The sequence below is a fragment of the Aegilops tauschii genome, unplaced genomic scaffold (assembly GCF_002575655.3).
Source record: "Aegilops tauschii subsp. strangulata cultivar AL8/78 unplaced genomic scaffold, Aet v6.0 Super-Scaffold_100199, whole genome shotgun sequence".
Taxonomy (NCBI): Eukaryota; Viridiplantae; Streptophyta; class Magnoliopsida; order Poales; family Poaceae; genus Aegilops; species Aegilops tauschii.
Window position 1 is genome coordinate 194212 of NW_027332457.1, and position 21579 is coordinate 215790.

Below are 21579 nucleotides of genomic sequence, written 5' to 3' on the forward strand. Positions count from 1 at the left end.
TTAAGCCTTTGCTGTCCTACGGCATGCTAACGGCCTGTTACCGTGCTGGGCCGATACTAATTACGCCCGATTACGGCCCATGTAGACCCATTTATCCGACGGCCCGAGGCCCACCGATTACATGCCCATTTATCGACGGCCCGTAGGAGACCCATGGATCCTATGGCCCGTATATGGCCCATGTTAGTTGTGGCCACTAGCAAACCAGGGAAAAAGAAGACTAGGAAATAAATAAGGCCGAAACTAACGCTAGGCTATTAAGGCGATTGCACATATTACATCCACTCGGCATCAAAGATCGCCACCTGTGCAAATATAGGGAACACCCTACACTACACAAAAATGGCTTGCTGTTTTCTTCAGCCGGTGGCTACATGTTAAGAATAAATTTTGTATCGCACCAAAACAAATTACAATTATATAACAAAAGGAAGGTTGGCATAAAACTTAACAGTCTAGCAGATAAATGCACCACCAGAAGTTCAGAAGCTCAGTTCATTTGACCTGACTGTTATGTTTTCATGTTGTATTGTCCGATGGAGCACCATAACCCTAGCCTTCATTTCCCCTAGGCTCCTGAACAACATAGCAAATGTCTGATAGTCTGGTTTCAAAACCATGCATATCTTGACGACATTGAGCAATGTTTCTCCCTGTTTCACAAAGGGTCACTATTAGGGAATGGACTTGTGCCTGGAGCGCAGATACAACATTGCTTTGAGCTTGCATATCTTGATCATGAGGAAGTTTGGACGATATTGCCTTAACAACCAACCCAGTATTACGCAGGAACTTGCTTTTGGCACTGTTAGTGGACAGGTACTGACCCGCTGCAGCAAGAGCTGACATTGCAGTTACAGTTGCCTCGCCACCTTCAGAAGGTGGCGGTTCCACCATTTTTTCCATAGCTTGCTAAAAAGTTAAGGTTTTACATTAGTAGTACCAGAACAGAAGATATTAAGGAGGCAGCAAAACCAAACAAAATAGCTTTGGTCTATATACAGAACTTATTCTAGTGAACCCATGTAACATATTAGTTGTATTTTATTGCAAAGTACATAATAAAACCAGGTTCCAAACATATGACCATGTACCATCGCTAATGTATTGTCTATTTCTTCACATTGTATTGAGGGCTAAGGATAAAGAGACGATATGGTAAGCATAGTATGACATCATTCATATCACAAAACAACTGAGAACAGACAAACAGGCAATTGTAACATTGTGTGGGCAAGTCCAGCACGGAACTAGATTATGGGTCAAGATCAAAGGAACATCACTCCTCTCTTTTAAACCTTGTAAGGTGCAATGATACGCTAAGACAATTGTGTATAAAATTGAAATGAGTAATAGACATTGGCTGCAAACCATGCAGTTCAAGGCACAAGTCAGAGTAAGTAGTAGTTAAAAGGCATGAGGATTAAGGACTTACAACAGCGGCTTTGACTGGTGTAGTCATGCCCTTCTTCTTGCTGGTGTGACAGTCCTTGAAGATTTCCACAGCATTTCGTTCAGGTACTTTTTGGTCCTTGCGGGATTTCCTCTGCATTTCGAACAAGCCAATATAGATCTGATAATATGGTATAGCGAAAAGAGTGAAACAACAGCTGATTACAAGAGCCTCGCAGTGTGCAATATAGCTACGAGATCCTGTCGTCTGTTGGAATATCACTTACGTACGGTTGGCCTTGTTCTTTGAACAGTTCACCTACAAGAAGATAGATTTGTGTGGCACATGCATAAATAGGACTTCAACATGTGATCTGATCACATATATATAATGTACCTAATACTTCGGATCAGACCAGTGTTTAACAAGGCCCCTCCAGTCTTCATCCGATATATTTTCCACTGGAGATGTTTGGGAAAGTTCACTATTAGCCTTGCCTTCAAAGTGAGTTTTCCTCAAGTTATACCGATACTGTCGCATAGCAGACTTGAAAACATGGGTGCAAGCTTGTCTGGTTGCATCATCTTGGCTATCCAACTTGAACCTCATCTGTTGAAAATTATGGGAGTCTCATTATCAGCAACCTAGAAAGTATGGGACAAAGCAAGACGATATTACTAGTTTCCATACATAACCATACTTACAGATAAATGGTCGAGGAAGGTGTTGAACTGGGTTTCGTCTTTGTCATTCCTGTACTGAATCCATGTTGGGAGGATACGTACATGACACCTAACGGAAACCGCTGCCTCTGATACTAACTTGGCTGACTCTGTAGCATCACGTGGCCTTTTTAAACCTGCCTCGGAACGGATCTCCATTCTTCCTCTAATACTAACCTATCGAGCATTATCCCTGATGTTGGTTTCCTCTTGTGCCTAGGTGCTAGTCCAACAACAAACATAGGAAGTGTTAGTGTACATCAAACTGTAACTTGACTCCAGCAACTACCTTCTTGCTGTTGAAGCTCACAAGGTTCATCTGATATTGCCAACTCATCTTGTGTCAAGAGTGCTTGGGAAGTAGTGTCAGGTGGCAAGGGAGCTTGGGAACGTGCTGCTAGCTCAGTTGACGCACGAGTAAGTCGTGCAGCTGGTAGTACTGTGGTAGGTGTTGCAAGAACTAGGGCTGTCTCTGCTTGTTTGGTGGCAGCTATTTGTTTCTCTTTGGCTTTTTTGCAACTCGTGTAGCATGGGATGCCGTGTTTGTAGAATTTTCCGCTGGACTTTGACCTTCTATTGCACCATCAGTACCAGCGGTATCTGCAGGATTCATCCGCTTCTCATTCCCTGCCATTATGTGTTTCTTCCTCTTTCTCTGTGCCATGTTAAGTCAAGCCGATAAGAAAAACGAATAACAATTTAGTTCTTTGACCTTCAGAACAAATTGATGTGTGATGCAGACGAACTGAACTTTGATGTTAGACAACCACATGATAGGAGGATGTAATATGTATGAAAAACAGGACAGAAGAGATAACCAGAACTATGATGTGTAAACTAAGAAGAAGACATTTCACCAAATTAGAAGAAATGCAATGGAAGGTAGATACCATATGAAAGATGCTACAAATATCGCTCTGCCAAGTTAACAGTGTCTCATCATAAATGGCGTTTAATAAAATTTGAAGCAGTACAAGAAATAAATCATATGCAAGATGCAAACAACATCACACTACCATGTTAGAGGTCTCTCGTCGTTAGTGCCATTGCATATTCACAGCATTGCATATTCACAGCTTATGATGTGTAAACTAAGGAGAAGGCATTTCAACAAATTAGAAGCAATGAAAGCTAGACACCATATGAAAGATGCAACGAATATCACTCTACCAAGTTAAAACCGTCTCGTCATAAGTGCCATTTTAACAAATTAGGAGTACAAGCTAGAAAAGAATGTGAGATGTAACCTATATCACACTCTGAAGTCAAACGTGTCTTATGATAAGTGATTGTTGCAGGTTACACAACAGTAGTAATTTGATGTAAGAACATGGTGTGATAGACAGATATTGTATGTTCTAGAAACAGGAACACGTGTCTTATTCAAGTATAATGTGTAAAGTAAGCAGATGGAATTCAACAAAATTATAAGCAATACAAGCTAGACATCACACATAACATGCAACAACATATAACAGTGCCAAGTTAGAGGGAGCACCGGTGATGCTGCACTAGGGGAGACGTGCTCATCATAAACACAGCTTTGTTGAGTGTCTATGCATGTGTTGTCTTGGAAATCATCTTAGGGGTGTGGAGGAGTAGAAACTGTAGAGGCCCTCCGTTCGGAAGGAGCACCTTTATCCGCTGCCTTGCTAACTTCCTTCCGCTTTATTGATTTTGAATTGTCAAGTAAAACCGACAAGAAAAAGCAATAAAATTCTCTCTTCAGAACTCATTCATGAATGATACTGACAATCACTACTTTGATGTAAGGCAAACACATGATACCAGGATGGAATATGTATGAAAAACAGGACGGCATGGCTTGTTCACAACTGTTTGTGTAAACTAAGCAGAAACCATTCCAGCAAATAAGAAGCAATGCAAGCTAGACACCACATTTAAGATGCAACCAATATGACTCTGCCAAGTTAAAAGCGTCCCATCATAAATGGAATTTCAACAAATTAGAAGCAGCGCATGCTATAAATCATATGAAAGATGCAACTAATATCGCACTGCATATACTAAAGGTGTCTCGTCATGTTGATTGATGCGGGATACAAAAAAACAATAGTTTTATGTAAGGACATGCTTAACAGACAAATGTACTATGTACTAAATAAAGGAAGGCATGTCACATTAACAGGTATAATGTATAAGCCAAGCAAACTAGCACATGCAGTTTAACCAAATTGGAAGAATTACAATCTAGACACCATATGCAACATGCAACAACATATCACGCTGCCAAGTTAGGGCAAGCACCTGCGATGCTAGTGTAGGGGAAATGCTGTAATCAACTACAGAGCTACGTTCACTATCTTCATCTAGCATTTCTGTTTCTTGAGAATCATGTCGGGAGGCTGACGCTGCATTCTTTAAATGAGGAGTAGTCCCCTTGCCTGCCTGCCTCGTCATAAGTGATTGATGAGGGATACACAAGAACATTAGTTTGATGTACGAACATGGTTAATACACAGATGTACTAGTATGTACCAAAAACAGAAAGGCATGTGATATTCAAAGGTATAATGTGTAAGCTAAGCAGATGCAATTTAACCAAATTGGAAGCATTACAAGCTAGACATCCGGCTGGAGTGGTGAGCATGATCATCTAGGACCTGAGAGCCTGGTGGGAGGCGGGCTGCTTCGCCACCATCGCAGCTTTTTAGTTGGCTTCCAGGTGATGCCTATCTTTGCTGGGCTTGTCACTGGCTCGGCCAGTGCCCTGACTAGCTATTTGTCTTCTGGTGCTCACGGGATGGTGGTTCATGTAAAAAAATATCTTTCCTTATCTTACCGACTTCGGCCTTTCGAATACAAGCTAGACACCATATGGAACATGCAACCACATATGACACCGCGAAGTTAAAGCAAGCACGTGGGATGGTGGTTCATTGCGAGCGAGGTCATCAACTCCAGAGCTACGTTTACCGTCTCCATCTGCTGACACTGCACCCTTTATAGCGCTGTAACGTGTCTTGCCTACCCGCACATGAAGCTGGAGCGACTTCTCTCTTTTGTTTTTGGCTTCTCTCCTGGCAGCAGAGTCTGAAATACCCTTGCATAAAAACACAATAGTGAGAGTAAGGGTGAAGTGTGTGCAGAACTAGTGCACTGTAAAAGTAGCAGATAGCAGGTGGCTGAAAAATAAATGACAGGAGACATATGATAGCTCTACAACATTGCATGGCAAACAAAATTAGATTCTACTCCGTATGATTTTGGAATATATGAGCACAGGAAATGCAGGTACTCCTCCAGCACACCACCACGTGTGGTCATATCTAAGATAACAGTCGACTGAAAAATAAATAGGTCAGTCGATTTTTTTAATGAACAGTCCGATCTATAAGGAACGGGCAAATGGCCTTCGTCTACCTCCCGCCAGTCACTATTGACGATCTTTCTCGAACCGCCAGCGACCACCGGCCCAGACCTCTGCCTCCGCCGCCCCGCCCTCCCATCGACCTCACACCACCGCCGTGCTTGGCAGCGCCCCCAGGCCATCCCTTTAATCCCGGCCGACCTCCAGATCGGGCGCCAGTAGCTCTAGGCCGCACATGCCCCTAAGATAAACACAAAGGCGCTGCTTCCCCGGCGTAATAGGCATACTAGCACCTGTTACGCCGGGGAATGGTTCCGTTAATTGGGAATCAACTGGGCAAAAATTGAAATTCAGGGGGCGACGGACCTCTAGCTAAGGTGCAATAGTATAAGAGGAGAAACCTTGTGCATCGCGAGTTATTCGGAACATCTTGTATCAAGAAGAAGTGGTCAACTAGTGTCTTCTATGGGATGAATACCGTGCAAGCGGAGACGTAAGATTTGCACGAATAAGGGAAGAGGAGTACCTTTTTCGGTTGCCGGTGTGGTCACCTCCAGATGTCGCGCTGATCTTCTTCTTTTTACCGGGGAAACCGATGTTCTGGAGGGTGCAGGCTTGGACGAACCCAGGGCCAAATTGTTGACTGTGTTACCGTGGCCGTATGTCGGTGGAGGGGAAGCAGATCCAAGGCGACGAAGGATGGCGTCGCAGGAACAGCTCCGGTGTGTTGGAGGGTGGCGAAGTTGGAGCGGCAGCGGTGAGGCGTAGGACGGCGTGGTTGAACTGGCTCGGGTACGGACGGCTCGGCCTCGGCTTCAACTACTAGCCATGGAGGGCGTTGCGGGTGAGGTTGCGGTGGACGACGACGTCGGGGTATCGGCTCCGGCGTGATGGAGGAGGGCGGTGGTTGATGGGTGGGATGGGGTGGCAGACGGAGGACGCCGGGGTTTCGCGGCTGGTGGAGAGGTAGTTTTGGCGCCCACGGAGTATGAATGGGGAATCGGACGGGTGGGGGGAACCATGTTTCGGTCTGGGACGCGCTTGTTTTTGGCTTTTTTGAACAGAAGATGGGACGCGCTTGTTTGAAATTTGGGGAAAGTACAAACTTTGCACCCCTCTTAAATTTCGGACCTACTGCGGGTCGGGGGTAGGATGGTAATCCCAGGTGTCCCAAATAGTGGGCGGGAGTGATTTCGGCCACGCGCATGTGTGCTTAGGCGGCCATTGTGTATGAATGTTTTTCGGATGCGGTTGTGTGGCGTCTAGATGAAGCTACAAACCTACACCGGTTTAGACCTTTGGACGTCGGGCCGGTAGGTTTCATGGGTCGGAGTTATTAGAAATGAAATTTCCTTGTACTACCAAACATTGGTCTCATGCGGTTTCGGGCGAGTAGAGGCTCTTTTGGTGCTTCGTTCGAAATTTTGAAACACAAGCATTCACGTTTAGAGTAATCTTGAACTATGAGGATTGACCTAAATAGACAACGTTATATTTGACCTTGTATGTTTGAAAACCTCATTAAATTATCCGCTTCTTTTTGAAATTTTCACACTTGAAAGTCCTATAACTACGATTATTTTGGAAGGGAGGAGCTAAATTTATATCTATTTTGTACACGACTACATATGCTATTATGTACAAAATCAGAGCAAAGATTGGTGCCCCCATAATTTAGGTATGGTTTATAAATGCCATGATATCAAATTCAAATAATTGAATGGACTTCATGTTGAATTCGATTTTTTTAAACCACCTTAAGTTGAATTCAAATGTATGCTAGTTCATAGGTAGCTATTTATAATGTCCATTGTGTAACTTTCGTATGTATAATGTGCTTTACACACACAACATGAACTATACTCACGTTTATATTCAAAATACTAACTATGTGGATCAATTGTGTCGAATAATAACATATACATGCTCAAATTCGATAGAATCTAGATGTCTGATGGATCAATGACCGCTCCTTACGCGAATTGCAAATATCATGATCCCATCCTAATATTTGGATACAATTTATATCTTTAATCAATGTGTAGAGCAGTCTTTTACGTGTAGTTTCACTCTCCATCGGTGGTCTCTCACACATGCTCACACACTCTCTCCCGAGGTGTCTTTCTCGCACACATGCTCTAGATATAACCCTCCCTCCCTCTCGTAACCATTTACAACTGTTTTCTCTAACCATTATCACAAGCACTCTTCCTCTCGCAAACATACACACGCACAATCCTCATCGACCCTTTCTATATACATGGACCTGCCAACGTGTCTCATGTACGCACATTATCTTTACGCGTGTATCTCACGCATTGTCTCATACCTCTCTTCCTAATCGACGAGTATGATTCTAGCAGAGAATTCTGTAGGATGCCCCTTAAAGTTAGGTTGGATGAATAGTAATATCAGAGATAAAGGGGTTACCTTAGTCTGAGAACCTAGGGTTACAAATCCTAGCCGGCTTTGTCAGTGGACATAGAGTCCTGCACAATTCTGCTATGTTTGTCTTGTACGACTAGTCATCCATGGGTCTTCCTAAATGCGTCACGGGCTGACCAATGTGGCGCAGGTCGGAACCGAACGAAGGGCCTCACCTCGACCCACCGGACCTCACGCGGTGACACACCCTCTGCCCCCACGTCTCATTATCTTCTCATACCCACACATACCAACACAAACACCACACACACAGAAAATTTCTCCTGGTGCCTCTATTCCCTCCCCCTTGCATATACACACTCAAGGGAATGGAATCTCTTGTTGTGACGTCATATTCGTCTCTCTCTCTAGACCACTCTCATTTCTCGTGCTATCTCTCCCACGCCCCACCCCCCCCCCCGGTCGGCCCCTCTATCCATGCCTCTCTTGAATACGTAATACACACACATACCTCTCTAGGCCCTGCCAAATGCATCAACTACACATTCACACATGTTACATCACGTACCCCATTGACCTAAAAAGCCCTCTCTTCACGTTTATTTCGCATACAAAATTCCTTTTGAATAAAGTGTGGCCAAAAAATTATTTTAGAGTTTCTACATATATACAACATTACAAAGTTATATGGAGGAGTACGAACGCTAATTTGCATTGCATGGTGCCCACAATGATATTTATTCCACACTGTGAATTTGTATATTTTTATACTATATACAAAGTTAGTCATAATAAAGAGAAACGAAGAGCATCTCTCTCTCCGTCGCATACCCCCCTGTACGCCCCTTTCATGTATGCACACAAAACTATCTCCAGGTCCTCTAAAAGTAAGCCCCCCAGAAAATTCACGCATGTTTCATCTTTCTCTCGCGATATATGCAATGACGATCATTGTATTTGAAGTGAAAGCACGATACATACATTGGACTTCAGAATCCACTCATTACGGTCACCATTTACGTTTAGTGGTTATTATACAGTCACGGGCTGACCGTACAACTCTGTATTTGCTCATGACATGACTAGTTGACCAGTTAAACGCTCCACGTGGCACCTCTAGTGTTGCATCACATTATCTCACTACCATCATGCCGCCTGTCGACTTGTATCTACTCTACATCTACACTCTTATAAAATACATAAAATACACTCTTATAAAAAACAGAGTTGGTGATGATGGTGTGCCTGCCATCCTGCAATATAGGCCGTCCGATTTATATCTGACGGATAGCAAAGAAACTATGGCAATTTTGCAAATAAGGCCTTCCCTCGTTCATCCTTTTCTCTCACAAGATAAACAAGTCATACAAATGCATCTTGATGTTACGTGCAACGCACGGGCATCTTGCTAGTAAGAATGAAAACAAACGACAAAAAATATATTTGGACGGTGGTTCGAAGTCATGACCGCGGTCACATCAGACAAGGTGGCCTTGTATTGGTTTGCCGAGCCGTCTGTTTTAACACACAGGAGCTGGTGTGGTTATTATACACACACACGCACGCATGCACACGAACTGCATCCACGCAACACTCACACAAACACATGCACCCACGCACGCACGCAACACTCACATGTACACACGCAGCCACGCACGCACGCAACACTCACACGCACGGACGCAACACTCACACGCACAGACGCACGCATGCATGCACACACCAGTACACCACACGACCAACACACACTCTCACGCTCAAGTGCTCAACCTACACGTGCATGCGCACACATCAGACCCTCACAAACACATACACAACCAGGTGATGCCCGCGCACGGGTTGGAGCCTTGTCGCGCCTGCGTAAATTTGTGTTTATCTGACCTTTTGCCTATGCGAACTGACAGGTGGGACCCACAAGGAACGTGGTCAATTTAACTAGTCAACATGGCCCCATGCAGACTATTTGGTGTAACACCCCAAAAATTTAACCATGATTTATCAATTAAAATTTTGCCAGGAAATAAAATTTTTATTTTCTGGATTTATCTTTTGATTTCAGAACCTCTCTTTTCTTTAATATTGTGGAGTTTTTACCCCAAGTGAAAACTTTCCAAAACTATTATTGGACTTGTATACCCTCTCAAGAAAACATTGCTTTTATCAGTGGATTTATTTGCATAATTGTCTTTCCTGAGCTTTATTCTTTTAAAAATGATTTTTATAAGCTTTAGAGCCTCATTTGCACTACAACCCTTTCAAATACTTCTTTAAAATTCCCACCAAAATTTGGCGATGTCATGTGATGTTCCCACATCACTTTTATGCAAAAATCTCTTTTAGTCATTTGGAGATTTTGAGCCCTACCTCAAGTTTTCAAATCTGGTCCAGTTTGTAATTTGCACTACAACCTATTTAAATATTCCTTTAAAACTTCCACCAAAATTAGGGGAGGTCAGTAGGAGTATATAATTCAACTTTATTGAAAAACATATGAGTGTGCTTTGAAAAATTTGAGCAAATCATCCTCTTTTGCTCTCTGGTTCAGTTTGGCATTTTCTACTGCAACCATATTTTAACTTGCCCTTATACCCATGACTCTGTTTCCTACTTATAGACCACCCTGCAAAACCCTTAAGCCCAGGAGAGTGGACCCATCGGAGTATGTTTGGTCCATGAAATGATGCCCTTTTCCTTCTGTCCAGTATTGGTTTTCTCAAAAACTTGCACTAACAAGTTTCTGTTTTTGCCAAACTAACCTTAACACCTTCTTTAGCATCTAAAGGGACTACGATCTGGAGTTTTTGGCCACCCCAAGAGATGCCTAGATGCCCATGACATTCTGTCGAGCACATTGTGTGCATGGCCAAATTTGCCATGATTTTTAGTTGGCATTGTGAGCTTGATCCTCTGAACTAACTAACTTGTCCACTAAGCTCCTAGCTAACCCTAACCCAGGCCTGTTAACTACCAGCATCATCCGAGCTCTCTAACACGCACTGGCATTTTGTCGAGCACCTGGCGTGCATGCGCTGGGCGCGCCCAGAGCGCGCGTTTTGCACGTGCGTGCGCACGGGTCGTCGCGTCTGTCCCCTGGCCTTTGCTCACCTGCAGAGCCACGCCCGTCCTCATCCACTCACCAGCACCCTCCAGGCCGCCCCTGGAGCTCCACAGCGCCGCCGTCAGGTCGGCCGTGGCAGCTAGCGGCCCGCCACAGCAGGGCTCTGCCGCGGACGGCACCGCCTGAGCCACCCGCGCGCGCCAGCTCACCCCCTTGAGCAGTGGGGAGCTCGTCGGAATGTAACAACCAGCCCCAATCACCTCCACGTCGCCCTGCAGCAACAGAACGGCGGTTCGCCGTCGGTCTTATCCACGGCCGCCGCGGAACCGACCTTGGCCGCCTATAAGAGGAGCCCCGAGCTCGTCCAGTCACTCAGGCAAGCTCAAGCCATCCACCTAGCGCTCCCATTGCCTGCAATCGACCAAGGAAGGCCGTCTTCCCCCTCTCTGGTTAGCTCGGCCGCCGCCACGTTCCGGTCCCGCTCGTCGCAACCAGAGCCTCCCCCGTCCGTCTGGAGCCACCGTTCAACTCCCCTGAACCTTACGGAGCCACCCCACCTCGCAAACACGATCGGGAACCACCGTAGCTCTAGTCCCCAAAACCTCCCGAAGCCACCTCTGCCGCGGAGCTCGCCGCCGGCGACTCCCTCCACCCCCGCCAACCTAGCGACTACCGGGAGGACCGCCCTGGACTGGCGGATCCATCCCTGCCCCCGGGGCCCCGTGGGGAGCCGCCGTTCGCCGGCGTCGATCGCCGGAGCCCGCCACCACTCGGACAGAGGAGGAGGGAGGCGCGGACGACTGGTCAAACCTGACCAGTTGACCCAAGGGGCCCACTGTCAGTGACCCACGGGTCGGCCCGCGCGGGTTAAGTGGAGGCTTAAAGCCCGAAGTACGTGTCCCCCTCTCGAAAGCGTATTTCGTCCGAAACGTTTTCTTTTCTGTTCTATTTTAAAATCATATTTTGACTGAAATTTTGACTGGCTATATCTTTTTAAATAAAACTCCAAATGAATTAATTCTTTTTCCTACCTCTCTCAAATTCCACCTAGTTTAATTTAAGATTTATTTCAAAAATATCTAGGACAACTTTTTGCGCTGTTTTTAAAGTATGTGTTATTTGAATATTTTTGAAAATAGGAATTTGGAGGGGAGATTATAACTTTCAAAAGTTTTGGAGTGCACCTCACCCCTCCACACCTTGAAGGCAAGCATCTTGAACTCAGATATGATACAAGTTGGGTGCTGTTTTGCTAGAATATTCTAGAACTCCATCATTTATGCTAATGTGGAATGGTGTTATTTTATGTGGAATCATACTCATGCATATAAGCACATGGTGAAAATCCTTTCTGTTATGTATGTGACATTGGTGACAGTAGCTACTTCTCATGCCACATGTGCCCGATGATAGTTTGGAGGGAGTCCGAAAGGAGGTTATGTTCCGGTGAACACAACCCCGTGACTGACGTCTCGTTGTGGCGAGAATGTGCAGTAAGGCATGATGGGGCATGAGGGGTGGTGACCCTGTCGGGAAACCATGAAGAACATTGCTATGCTAACCATGCAGGGAATACTTAAACCTCCTGAGTCGGCCATAGATCGAGTCTTGTTCCGGTAACCTCCCATACTTGTTTCGTACTACCACTTGTCCCTGCCATAGGTAGGGTACGGTTCAGTAAGTCGTCAACCCCTTTCTAGCACACACCGTACAGAGAGGCCATGGTGGAAGATACCGGCTGCATCCGGTAGGCATGCCACCTGGTCCAGGGGCATGGGTGTTTCCGGTTGGAGCCGAGGGGGTAGCTCCCCTAGTTTGCGCGCGGTATAAATTTTGTGATCCCATGGTAAGTCGAGGTTGTAGCCTCCCCACTTAGAGTTTCGCTTAACGGGTGTCGTGGGTGATTCCAGACACCGGTAGGTTAGGCTGGTGTGTGCGGTTAGGTGTGTTTTCAATTAAAAGACCGTAGACGGAATTAGTCCCGATTGACTAAAGAAATCCGTTACCCGTGGGTAAAGAGTACACCCTCTGCAAAGATTATACATCTATTCGAATAGCCGTGTCCATGGGTAAGGACTACAGTCTGGGATGGGTCAAGTGTCGGTCTTAGTGTCGGTCTTCGGAGGAGAAAAACTGTTAAACCAGAACTTGGATCATGACTTGTGACTTGTGATGATTATGATTATTGTTATTATGGACTAACAATTTACATTATTTGAAATATTGAGTATCCCTGGGACGGTTCTACCTCCTGGATATTCACCATGCTTATTTACCTTATAAGCCCTTTATGTGGTGTCGCTGAGACGCCCGCTGTGGCATGCTTGTTATTTATTTACCTTATAAGCCCTTTATGTGGTGTCGGTGAGACGCCCGGCTGTGGCATGCTTGTTATTTATTTACCTTATAAGCCCTTTATGTGGTGTCATTGAGACGCTCGGCTGTGGCATGCTTGTTATTTATTTACCTTATAAGCCCTTTATGTGGTGTCGCTGAGATGCCCGACTGTGGCATGCTTGTTATTTATTTACCTTATGAGCCCTTTATGTGGTGTCGCTGAGACGCCCGACTGTGGCATGCCTGTTATTTATTTACCTTATAAGCCCTTTATGTGGTGTCGCTCAGACGCCCGACTGTGGCATGTTTGTTATTCTTTTATATAAGCCCTTTATGTGACGTCGCTCAGACGCCCGACTGAGCCACGCTTTATATTGTTACCCATTCAAGGTGTCGCTTCAGACACCCGATCGGTGCATTTTTAATTTCCTACTTACGTGCATCCTGAGTTTTATTTTGGGACTGAATAAGTGATCGCGGATTATTTTAGTGCATGATTATCACCTGCTATGTTATACCTGTTTTCGTGATGTTTGCGAGTACATTCAAAGTACTCACTAGCTTGTCCCTGGCTATTGTCTTGGCCAGATTTCTTGCGTGGAGAGGAGCGTTGCGACGACAGCCCCGGAACCTACGCAGTGGAGATAGCAGCCTCGCGAAGATAGGAGTTATCCTGGTCAGCTGTTCCTCTGGGAAATGGAGTCCCATAGACGCAGATGAACCACAAACCGCTTCCGCCATCAATCACTAGAAACCAATTGTTGTACTCAGAGGCCACAATGGTCTTGTACTACATATTTTGTACTTTGCTTGGAATTTCTGTATCAAGTTGGTGCCTCATCAGCTAATAGTAATCCTGGGGCTGGTGAGCACAAGGGCCATTTTCTGGGAAATTAATATCCCGAAAACCGGTCCTGACAAACTTGGTATCAGACCCAGGCTGACCATTGGCTAATCCTATCTTAGCCAGGTCAATAAACCAAGGTTAACCGACCCACCAGACCTTAACCTAACCCCGGCTAAGCTTCTCGTGTAAGATAGCCACACAGTGACCCCGGCACCTTTTGGCAGTCGGTGCCCAACCTATCAGCCTAGCCCGTCGATCACGCGCCAGTGACCGACACCTAAAATGTCTCATTCGCAAGTGTGCGAAGGAAGGCTGCGTCTCCTTTTTCTATAAAAAGGGCACGCTAGCCTCAACACAGCACAGCACAGCCTCTTTCCCAAACCGAGCTACGATGCCTGGACCCATTGTTCATAATGAGACCACAGCAACCAACCTTGGAGGTTTTGTGACCGTGCTCGCAAACCTCACCCGCTGTGCCTATGCATTAGAAGAGCCCCCCGAATTTGTTGTGTACCAAGGACCCATGATCGGTGAGAGTTGTCAATTCTGGGCCACTGTACACATCTATGGTAGGGGTCTATCGCTAGAACGCCCCAACAGGTTCACTGGAAGGACAACTTCCTTTGAGCCACAAGCCATCCAGCTAGCAGCTCGAGAGGCTATAGTTCAACTCCGGCACTTGTCGCCCAGAGTTAACTGTCGCTTGTTCTGCTACTACCCTAGCCGTGATGGGTATGGTAGGCCGCCCCAGGTTGCCAACGGAGATCACGAGACGGATCCTGCATTGTTGCATCTTGTGCGCTATGTAAGTGCACTAGAGGAACTGTTCGATCAAATCACCCTTGATCTGATCGCAGCTCGTGGAGAACTGGTTCGCCGAGCCCCGGCGAGAGGAGAAGATGAGCCCGACGCCGACAACCCAGTCGTGCTGTTCGGACACCCGATCGAGTCCTTGAGGACTTCCCCAGCCATCGGCCAAAATGCTTTGGTGTCCCCAGAAGTGCTTCGTCACCTTTTGGGAACACGCTCCAACGGGATTGTGGCCAACAACCCCCGCGATGGTCATCATTGCTACCCCGACCCTGCAGCCCCTCAACCCCCTCCAGCTAATCCCGACAGTGAAACCCGTGGAGAAGCCTCGACATCCACTACGCAAGCCCGCTTAGATATTAACGAAGTAGACTAAGTCACTCGAGTAGTACCGAGCCTTAGTATTTCTACGCGTTGTAATTGTGTGATCCTGTATCTCCATAATTAAATGTTGTCTGCTTGTGCGCCCTTATTTTTGAATAGTAGCCATGCATAAGTACGTTAGCGTACAGTTGCATTTTTAAATTCCGGGCGCAGCTACCAAAACCACCCCGACGACACCCACAGTAATGCGTCACTTTGTGAGATGTATATCTGTAGCTTTGACCACGACCCCCATAAGAGCACCGACAAACTAGTTACCTTAAATGACCCCGCCCAGATGCTATATAAAAGGCCACCTCATGACCTTGCCAAGTATCCCTCATCTGGTGCACAACTTTCACAGCCATTTCTTGCCATGCCGAGCCCTAGTTTTTATCTGAGAACCCCAGATGCCACCCCAGGTAGTTTTGTCAAAATATTGTGGGACTTTACCTGCAGTACCATGAGTGCCATCCATCCACCCCAGTACGAGTTGCTCAAATCAATGATCACCCCATGCACCTCGAAATATTGGGTAGTGGTGCACATCCCTCCCACAAACCCAAACCAAGACCCAACGGAAGTCTCCTTTGTGGGGAAATCTAATCCAACTCCGCAAATGGCCATAGAAGCTGCTGCATACGAAGCACTTGCTCGCCTTCGATTCGCGGTGCCCTAGGCCAGCGAACGGGGGTATTATTATTTCCCGAGCCGTGCGGCACCGGAGAAGTAGCATCTTTTCCCGGTGGACGAATTGAGAGAGACCCGGTACTGGCCATCCTTGCCCAGTATGTTATCGCTCAAGAGTGTTTGACTCAGCGGGTAATGGGTTATCTCCAGAACCTCGCTGATTTAAATCCTCAAATCGCAATTGGCAGACCACTGAGACCCGACCAGGAGAGACGCATTCATCGGCTAGTCAATCCGCTTCCCCCGATAGAAGAGGAGTGTGTCCCAGTACCAGGGACGGTTTCTCAGGACCCTATCCATTTACCGTTACCATTGTAGACGTCACTGCTATGTTCATTGTCTCAGCATTTGTTTCTATGTCGCAACTCATGCGTGGTACGCTAAAGTTGTGCGATGAATTAAATTTTTAGTTTCAATTAATGTGAGTAGCTTGTACTGCTGTTAATTGTGATTAACTATTTTCACTCTCAGTAAATTTCGAAGTGAGATTTTTCCCAGAATCGTGCGGCATATATCTCTTCACGACGTAGATTTTTATTCACGCAGCACCACAGCAGACTCACAACCGCAACCACTCTACCTCGTGCACTAATTGCTAATGCACATACACATGTTACACCTAACTGATCACCTCTGAAGGAGAGGTTAGTGGGTAATCACTCGGGTACAAGCTGCCTCCAACACACTAACAACAGTTAGCGCCCGACACCGCACTTAATTCTCATGATCACCGCCACCGCGAAGGGCTAACACTTGAGCGGCAGCATCACGACGATCATCGAGGATCATCACGCACAGGAGCACGGAGAACCCCAGCAACGCCGCCAATCCTCCACAGATCAGGACCACGTACCAGTCCGGCATCACCTCCGCCATTAGAACCTCGTCTCGAGCTCCTGCAAACAGAAATGGAGGAGAAGGAAGGAGAAGGAGAAGCGAGGCCAGGTGTGAGGAAGAAAAAGGAGCACCGCGATCATTTTATAGCGCGAGATCGGTGTACGGTGGGCGAGGTCCACCAGCGCCGCTCGTCGCTCGATCGCCGGTGTTCGCAGGCGAATCCGCGAGCAATGCCGACAGTGCACTGGCCCGCGAGGTGAGTGCATGTTGCACCGGTAGCTAGCACGCCGCGCACTACCGCAGTATGGCCTAGATGCCCTACGCGCTAGACGTCGCCGGTGGAGAAAGCGCGGGAAAGCACGCGGGAGAAAGGAAGAGGAGAGAGCCAGAGGTAGAAGAAGAGGCCGACAGTGGGCCCCGGGTCCACCCGTCAGCCAGAGGGAGCACTGTGCTCTCGGGTACGACTAGCGTATTTTAGAAATTTAGAATTTATTCTAAATTTACTATATCCAACGTAGAAATCTCTCGTTTTCCCCAAACCATGGATTTTTCCCACACAGCGCCAGTATACCACACTGTAGTTTTACACCACTTATTGCCCACTCACTGTAGCCACATTTTATTGCATGAATAGGATGGTTATTTTTTTGTGATAGTAGGAGTAATATTTTTAAAACAGCCCTTAGCAAATCTCGAGGACGAGATTTTTCTTAAGGGGGGTGGTGTTGTAACACCCCAAAAATTTAACCATGATTTATCAATTAAAATTTTGCCAGGAAATAAAATTTTTATTTTCTGGATTTATCTTTTGATTTCAGAACCTCTCTTTTCTTTAATATTGTGGAGTTTTTACACCAAGTGAAAACTTTCCAAAAATATTATTGGACTTGTATACCCTCTCAAGAAAACATTGCTTTTATCAGTGGATTTATTTGCATAATTGTCTTTCCAGAGCTTTATTCTTTTAAAAATGATTTTTATAAGCTTTAGAGCCTCATTTGCACTACAACCCTTTCAAATACTTCTTTAAAATTCCCGCCAAAATTTGGAGATGTCATGTGATGTTCCCACATCACTTTTATGCAAAAATCTCTTTTAGTCATTTGGAGATTTTGAGCCCTACCTCAAGTTTTCAAATCTGGTCCAGTTTGTAATTTGCACTACAACCTATTTAAATATTCCTTTAAAACTTCCACCAAAATTAGGGAGGTCAGTAGGAGTATATAATTCAACTTTATGCAAAAACCTATGAGTGTGCTTTGAAAAATTTGAGCAAATCACCCTCTTTTGCTCTCTGGTTCAGTTTGGCATTTTCTACTGCAACCATATTTTAACTTGCCCTTTTACCCACGACTCTTTTTCCTACTTATAGACCTCCCTGCAAAACCCTTAAGCCCAGGAGAGTGGACCCATTGGAGTATGTTTGGTCCATGAAATGATGCCCTTTTCCTTCTATCCAGTATTGGTTTTCTCAAAAACTTGCACTAACAAGTTTCTGTTTTTGCCAAACTAACCTTACCACCTTCTTTAGCATCTAAAGAGACTATGATCTCGAGTTTTTGGCCACCCCAAGAGATGCCTAGATTCCCATGACATTCTGTCGAGCACCTTGTGTGCATGGCCAAATTTGGCATGATTTTTAGTTGGCATTGTGAGCTTGATCCTCTGACCTAACTAACTTGTCCACTAGGCTCCTAGATAACCCTAACCCAGGCCTGTTAACTACCAGCATCATCCGAGCTCTCTAGCACGCGCTGGCATTTCGTCGAGCACCAGGCGTGCATGCACTGGGCGCGCCCAGAGCGCGCGTTTTGCACGTGCGTGCGCACGGGTCGCCGCGTCTGGCCCCTGGCCTTTGCTCACCTGCAGAGCCACACCCGTCCTCATCCACTCACCAGCACCCTCCAGGCCGCCCCTGGAGCTCCACAGCGCCGCCGTCAGGTCGGCCGTGGCAGCTAGCAGCCGGCCACAGCAGGGCTCTGCCGCGGACGGCACCGCCCGAGCCACCCGCGCGCGCCAGCTCGCCCCCTTGAGCAGTGGGGAGCTCGTCGGAATGCGCCGACCAGCCCCAATCACCTCCACGTCGCCCTGCAGCAACATAACGGCGGGTCACCGTCGGTCTTATCCACGGCCGCCGCTGAACCGACCTTGGCCGCCTATAAGAGGAGCCCCGAGCTCATCCAGTCACTCAGGCAAGCTCAAGCCATCCACCTAGCGCTCCCATAGCCTGCAATCGACCAAGGAAGGCCGTCTTCCCCCTCTCCGGTCAGCTCGGCTGCCGCCACGTTCCGGTCCAGCTCGTCGCAACCAGAGCCTCCCCCGTCCGTCTGGAGCCACCGTTCAACTCCCCTGAACCTTGCGGAGCCACCCCACCTCTCAAACACGATCGGGAACCACCGTAGCTCTAGTCCCCAAAACCTCCCGAAGCCACCTCCGCCGCGGAGCTTGCCGCCGGCAACTCCCTCCACCCCTGCCAACCTAGCGACCACCGGGAGGACTGCCCTGGACTGGCGGATCCATCCCTGCCCCCGGGGCCCCGTGGGGAGCCGCCGTTCGCCGGCGTCGATCGACGGAGCCCGCCACCACTCGGACAGAGGAGGAGGGAGGCGCGGACGACTGGTCAAACCTGACCAGTGGACCCAAGGGGCCCACTGTCACTGACCCACGGGTCGGCCCGCGTGGGTTAAGTGGAGGCGTAAAGCCCGAAGTACGTGTCCCCTTCTCGAAAGCGTATTTCATCCGAAATGTTTTCTTTTCTGTTCTATTTTAAAATTAAATTTTTACTGAAACTTTGACTGGCTATATCTTTTTAAATAAAACTCCAAATGAATTAATTCTTTTTCCTACCTCTCTCAAATTCCACCTAGTTTAATTTAAGATATATTTCAAAAATATCTAGGACAACTTTTTGCGCTGTTTTTAAAGTATGTGTTATTTGAATATTTTTGAAAATAGGAATTTGGAGGGGAGATTATAACTTTCAAAAGTTTTGGAGTGCACCTCACCCCTCCACACCTTGAAGGCAAGCATCTTGAACTCAGATATGATACAAGTTGGGTGCTGTTTTGCTAGAATATTTTAGAACTCCATCATTTATGCTAATGTGGAATGGTGTTATTTTATGTGGAATCATACTCATGCATATAAGCACATGGTGAAAATCTTTTCTGTTATGTATGTGACATTGGTGACAGTAGCTACTTCTCATGCCACATGTGCCCGATGATAGTTCGGAGGGAGTCCGAAAGGAGGTTATGTTCCGGTGAACACAACCCCGTGACTGACGTCTCGTTGTGGCGAGAATGTGCAGTAAGGCATGATGGGGCATGAGGGGTGGTGACCCTGTCGGGAAACTTTGAAGAACATTGCTACGCTAACCATGCAGGGAATACTTAAACCTCCTGAGTCGGCCGTAGATCGAGTCTTGTTCCGGTAACCTCCCATACTTGTTTCGTACTACCACTTGTCCCTTCCATAGGTAGGGTACGGTTCAGTATGTCGTCAACCCCTTTCTAGCACAGACCGTACAGAGAGGCCATGGTGGAAGATACCGGCTGCATCCGGTAGGCATGCCACCTGGTGCGGGGGCATGGGTGTTTCCGGTTGGAGCCGAGGGGGTAGCTCCCCTAGTTTGTGCGCGGTATAAATTTTGTGATCCCATGCTAAGTCGAGGTTGTAGCCTCCCCACTTAGAGTTTCGCTTAACGGGTGTCGTGGGTGATTCCAGACACCGGTAAGTTAGGCTGGTGTGTGCGGTTAGGTGTGTTTTCAATTAAAAGACCGTAGACGGAATTAGTCCCGATTGACTAAAGAAATCCGTTACCCGTGGGTAAAGAGTACACCCTCTGCAAAGATTATACATCTATTTTAATAGCCGTGTCCATGGGTAAGGACTACAGTCTGGGATGGGTCAAGTGTCGGTCTTAGTGTCGGTCTTCGGAGGAGAAAAACTGTTAAACCTGAACTTGGATCATGACTTGTGACTTGTGATGATTATGATTATTATTATTATGTACTAAAAATTTACATTATTTGAAATATTAAGTATCCCTGGGATGGTTCTACCTCCTGGATATTCACCATGCTTATTTACCTTATAAGGCCTTTATGTGGTGTCGATGAGACGCCCGACTGTGGCATGCTTGTTATTTATTTACCTTATAAGCCCTTTATGTGGTGTTGCTGAGATGCCCGACTGTGGCATGCTTGTTATTTATTTACCTTATAAGCCCTTTATGTGGTGTCGCTGAGACGCCCGACTGTGGCATGCTTGTATTTATTTACCTTATGAGCCCTTTATGTGGTGTCGCTGAGACGCCCGACTGTGGCATGCTAATTATTAATTTACCTTATAAGCCCTTTATGTGGTGTCGCTCTGTCGCCCGACTGTGGCATGTTTGTTATTCTTTTATATAAGCCCTTTCTGTGACGTCGCTCAGACGCCCGACTGAGGCACGCTTTATATTGTTACCCATTCAAGGTGTCGCTTCAGACACCCGATCGGTGCATTTTTAATTTCCTGCTTACGTGCATCATGAGTTTTATTTTGGGACTGACTAAGTGATCGCGGATTATTTTAGTGCATGATTATCACCTGCTATGTTATACTTGTTTTCGTGATGTTTGCGAGTACATTCAAAGTACTCACTGGCTTGTCCCTGGCTATTGTCTTGGCCAGATTTCTTGCGTGGAGAGGAGCGTTGTGACGACAGCCCCGAAACCTACGCAGTGGAGATAGCAGCCTCGCGAAGATAGGAGTTATCCTGGTCAGCTGTTGCTGTGGGAAATGGAGTCCCATAGACGCAGA